This window comes from Lepisosteus platostomus, chromosome 7 (genome assembly GCF_059453375.1).
Source record: "Lepisosteus platostomus isolate fLepPlt1 chromosome 7, fLepPlt1.hap1, whole genome shotgun sequence".
Lineage (NCBI taxonomy): Eukaryota > Metazoa > Chordata > Actinopteri > Semionotiformes > Lepisosteidae > Lepisosteus > Lepisosteus platostomus.
This window is the reverse complement of record NC_142617.1, coordinates 35,177,060-35,183,076: the sequence shown is the minus strand read 5'-3', so window position 1 is coordinate 35,183,076 and position 6,017 is coordinate 35,177,060.

The following is a 6,017-nucleotide window of genomic DNA, read 5'->3' as shown; positions in this document are numbered from 1 at the left end:
GGGGGGCTCAGTTTGTCGTTTTCCTTGATACAGCCGTGGAATAGTTTGAGATTAGACTGGGTTCAGAAGTTACAGCCGTTGCCAGGCTCTGATTTCCTTCCACGGAACCACCGCCAAACAGTTTTTCTCCACACGCCCTCCGTTCTATTCATTAACCTTCCTGTAGATTGTCAATAGAAGGCGACGCTGCGACGCTGGATGGAAAATATTATTACAAGTGAACAAAGTGCTTTCGATTATATAGAAATTCGATTAAATAAATAAATATCTTTAAAACAACTAGGAGATAGAAGGATTCCGGAAGGAAAAAAGTACGAGGGCAGCATCATGGTTCTGCATTATATCTTAATTTACAATATGCAAAAGTTAACATTGCAAACATTTATTGATATTATCGTTGTTCACGGCTTTACCATAGGGTTACCAAGTCATATCTGTAATGAGCTAAATTCTAATCCTCTTTAGCTACTACCTACTCACATGGGTTTAAAGTTCATTATACCACCTCAGTCTTACATTATTAAAACAATCAGTGATTGTTTAAAAAATAAGACACGTAATAAAACACAATCAGGACCTACACAAAGTGATAAACTCCTGTTAATTTAACTCCAGGTAATTAATTCATTCCTAAAAACATTTGTGTATCTAAAGGAGTATTAAATTGTTCAAAAGGTAAAACTGCATTTTCCCCTGTGAGAATTGCTGTGTTCTGCATATGTATGACTACCCCAGGTTTTTTCACTCCAGGGCAAATACCTCAGTGGCAAAAAGGACTTTGAATCAGACAGTCAATTGGTCTCTTCATCATGACAAAGCATTGCTTCAGAGGGGGTCTGTTAATGTGGAGTCATTGCACACAGCTGCGTGGATTCTGTCTGAATTGCACTGCTGGGACAGTGGGCATTGAACCAGAGTGACACTCTTCTGTCTGAGAGACCCAAGGCTCCACAAACAGAGCCAGACCCTCAACAAGCTATTTGGTGATTTGGCCCGAGGGCAGTTTTAGGGATGAGCTAACGGGACACTTTCTCAGGCCTGTAAGTGTGACGACAGCGTTTTCACCATGGGGATATTGAAGTTGTGAAGTTTTAGCTTAAAACAGTAGGACCCCACAATGATTTAACGGAAGCAGAGTTGGTCATGCTTTATCTACCAGCATTGAGGGTCATGGGTTCAGCTTCGGGGAGGGATGGTGCTGCTGTTGTAGCCCTGAACAAAGCACTTCACTCGAGCTGATCTAGTAAATCTCCAGGTTGTCATTAGAGCTAATCATCCTTGTTATGTTCAGCACCTTTTATTGGATGGCATCTTTAAGGCACAGTACAATAAAACAATCAAACACACGAGAGAGGCATGCACAAATCAAAACCATAAATTACAAATAATTAAAAGCTTAAGTAGAAAAGTGAGTCCTGAGACAGAGTGTGGGAGCAACAAAGCAGAAATCGAAAATGATATTTAGTCTCAATCGACATTCCTGGTAAAGTAAAGGCATAAAAAGTGGATCAGAGCCAGTTAGTGTTGTTTAGTGACAGATTTCTACTGGATAGAAATAATAAAACTCCATGTTTGGACTGGATATTTTTCTGAAGGCTTTGCAGTAATAAAGTACTTCACTAAAGGGCAAGTCTAATTCATCCTAACAATTTTGTAATCGTTGTCAATGTACTTATTACTTTTGCTGTATAAAGGAATGCAGTAAACACTGGTGGAGAAGTCGTTATTGGTGATGTCAGTGAGGCCGAAGAATCACCCTGGGTTTACCAAGGCTCTGGCAGTATATTAGAACTTGTCTTCTTTGCTTCTTTAGCGGAACTAAAGGCCCCAGAGCTGGTGACATGCATGCCTCAACTGGTTTTGGTGATCTACACAATGTGACTGACCTTGTTAAATAAAGAGTACAAGCATTTAGAAACTCCATCATCCTAGGTGCACATATGTTTGCTGACTTTTCGTCAACACTATTCAGGCAAACAGATTAGTAGGGAGGTCTTTGTATATGAGAGTACATCATACACTTATTCATTCAGTGGATACACTGTATAATGTTCGTACTGATTGGCGACAGTATGTTTGAGAAGGCTCAGCACCTGCACAGGATTTTCACATTGTACACTAATGATGTGTAACCACTATAACAACTGTTCGATTATTAAGTTTGTGAATGATGTTGCCTTGATTGGACATTTGAATGATGATGAAAACAATTGCAGACAGGAGACAAATCTTTCTTATAATTGGTGTCAGGATAATTTACTGCTTAACTGTTTTTAAACTGTTTTAAACAAAACAAAGGGCTGATCCAAATCCTATGATACTGGAGGAGTTCTGTCTGAATGATGTTGTTGAATGTTGTTTTATATTATGATATTGTACCGTTGTTGTATTGTATTATTGTCATTTTGTATACGTACAGTATATGTATTATTGTGGTATACATTTCTGAGGTATTGATGTGCCAGACAAATTCCTTTAGGGGCAATAAAAGTTAATTTAGTTCAATTCAGTGAGGCTCTCCTTTGAGCTCAGTGGTTTGCTGCACCTGTACGGAAAACATCAGTTGTACATATTCCTGGAAACAGCTCCATGGTAACTTGTTGTTAAGGATGCTAAAACAAACAAGCATTATGTTAAGGATAAAACTTCACAGGTTTGTGTAGTAACCAAGGTAGTCATTATTTTGTTCCTTTTAATGTCAGTCCTGTATCTGACTGCATCTGCGGCACCCGTCTGTCTTCCAGACCCTGCTGTGTGAGACCCAGAAAAAGAAACACACATGCTGAAAGGAGAAAGGAGAAAGGAGCGGAACTAATGGGGATACAGAGGTCTGATTTATGACTTTTTGTTAATGCCTTTTCTGTTTTACCCTGGATAAAACGTCCTGAGAGATGTTTTGCAAACAGTTAATGATGGCTCTTTACGCAGAATGTGAAATTACCACGCACAGATGTGCTTTACACAGTTCACGTTGTGCTTGGTTTGAATTCTCTCTCTTAAATCTGTCTCTTTGAATATGGCAGAGCCTCAGTCCAAAATAAATGCATTAACCACTATTTAACATCAGTTTATCGAGGTATATTTTGTACAGTATTTTTGGTAGCTTTCCAATGCTTTTGCACTATTGCATATTAAAAAGTCACTCTCAGCTGCAGGCTTCACCTTAAGTCTCTATGCCTTTTCGTGCTTGGACCTTCAACATGTTTTATCAAACTTCACTGTGGATTGACTGTGATTTCTACCTCAGAAGCACTGGGGGAGACTTCTGCTGCTTGAAAGCAGCTTAGTTCAGGGAGGGTTAAGCATCAGGGCATCATGTGCTGTGGGAGCTATGGAAATTTTTAACCCCCCCCAGGGGCCTGGTTTGTGTTGCTAATGAAGTGGATGTTCTGTTTCTTGCTGTAAATATCAGTGTAATTACATTAGATTTCATCAGTCCATGAATTCATGGGGAGTTAAACACCCTAACACAACCAGCCTGATTTTTGACCTAACTTAACCAGGGAGACTTTCCTACGCCTGAGGAAAAACAAAGACTTTGTATTTTAAAACTGAATACTGATTATATTAACTGTGATGTAATTTCAAAAATGATAAAAGCAAAAATACATATCAGTTATTTTTAATATATGTCTATTGTTTAAACACTTTATACTGTATGTATATGCACTTTTAGAATGTTAAATCATAATCAACAAACATAAAGCATTGCTGAAGCTCGGAGCAGCTGCCTTGTGTACATAGTTTGCTTCGGAGAAAAACTTTGTTTTTATTAAACTTAACTCTAAAATACAGTTATCTTGTTTTATCTGAAATGGAGAATTACACAATTTCTTATTCATAAAATATTCAGCAAAACTGTTGGTAGTCTATTTTTTGCATATTGTATATCAATGTATTTAAAATCCCAAAACAGCTACTTTCATATCCAGACTCCAGAATTAAATCTGATGAGTTCCCAGTACATGGGAAGGAGAAGAGAGGTCTTGGGTATTCGTCAAAGATGAGGTGGGAAAATCTGGTCGCATACTAAAGCCAGACTATTGCAGGCCTAACAAGGGACTGCAATTATAACAAAATTTACACTAGAGGCCGCCAAAAGGACCTTTAATTCCTGTGAACAGACTGGCTGGACATAAACTCTTTATTAGGTATTTGGTGATGAGTGAATAAAGTGCACATTCTCACATGGAGTTTATTGATGTGTGCTATTTTAAGGGCTTGTGTGTTTTTTTCTTTGTCTTTTAAAACCCCCAAAGTGATTTTTTTGTGTGTGCAAATCCCTAGAACGTTCCTAGCAAAGAGTTGCATTGTCATTTAGACTGCTACTGCAGGTTTGGGAAATCACAGCCTAACCCATCAAAAATGGGTTTATTAATATGATAAAAGAGTTCTAATGTTTAATGTTAACAATAATTTAGAACTCACTGGGAGAGCATACTATATCTTAGCACCATAGCCACAAAGGCTGAACATTTCTTCCACTATCTAATGCTGTTATACGGCTAAATATCTCAAATTCAAATTGTTTTCTCTCTGGAGTGACAAGGATAAAACAAATTCCAGAAAACACACAATGACTATTTGACATCAGAAAGTAGCTGAAAAATCAAACAGATTTTTGAACTCATCTCCTTTCCCGTTATCTGACCCAAATCCATGTAAATGAATGCTTGTCTCAATTGAATATTCAAGAGCGTTGCTTGTTTGGATATCCCAGGTGCATGCAGCCGTGGATGGGGCAGAGATTCCGAAACCGAGCCCAAAAGCAGAGGCTGGAAACGCATTAATTAAACATCCGATGAGCAGCAAAGCAATCTGCTTGGGGAGAGCAGCGCACAGTGTGAGAGCTGTCTGATGTTGCCGTCCTGTGTCTTGTGCCACTGTTCAAACCAGAGCAGAGGCAGGACATTATCCAAATGCAAAGGATAATGTACTCTGAGGCTTAACAAGGAGTGCGCAACACAGAACCGCTCATTTAGGTAGGAACTTTCTGATCAAAGCTTGGTGATGTTTGATGTGGAACAAAGGTCCAATTTTGCAGACGAAGGAGGGTTGAATATGGGATCTCAGCTGGAATTTCATATACAGGTTTTGCATTATGATTTTAGTGACAATACATTTGTACTACTTAGTACGACACAGAAAAAAGAGCCTGGAAGAGCAAAAAAAAAAAGCTTATGAAATAAGAAATAGGAAAGGGAGGATACTTATTCTTCTTGCTTTCGTTCCAAGAAAACCATTGAATTATAGTTACCATTGAAGGTGTTATTTTTTACTATGGAATTTTAACAAATATTCAGTTCAGATTCCGTGCACTTTACTGAAACAGTTACCCTTTGTTACACTGTTACAAACTAAGTGTGAATTCTTTATTCTTATCTGAAATTATTTGGCATGCTAAGCTGTCATTTCACAGAATAATTTTCTGAAACTTCCACGAAGGCCTATTGCACAGGAAAAGTGTGGCAGGGGAAGCAGATTAGTGTTGCTTTGAAATACTGAACATAGCAAATGTTTAATTTTCTTAATCCCCAACTTTTTGCGTTCTCCAGCCAGGCTCAAACGAGGGCCAAAGATGAAGAGAAGATAATTGTTTCAAATCTAGTGTCCTAAAGTTGAGAAGCAACTCATTCTCTCCAAAAACTCCAAGAAATGAAATTTGTATTACACATTGTTCTGAAATCCATTGGTTCACCACTTAATACAGCAGCCTATACAACACCACCACCCTTCCTTCCTGCTTAATTTCCCCAGTATTGGCCCCATGAATGGCAACACAGTGGTGCAGTGGTTAGCATTGCTGCCTAGCAGCATTGGAGCCCTGGATTTAATTCAGGTTCTGGGGTGTTATCTGCATGCATGAGTCTGGAGGTTTGCCCTGTGTTTGTGTGGGTTTCCTCCAGGTGCTCCAATTTCCTCCCACAGTCAAAAAACATACTGTTACATGAATTGGCTTCTGGGAAACTAGGCCATGGTGTACATGTGTTGGTGTGTGCCCTGTGAAGGACTGGTAT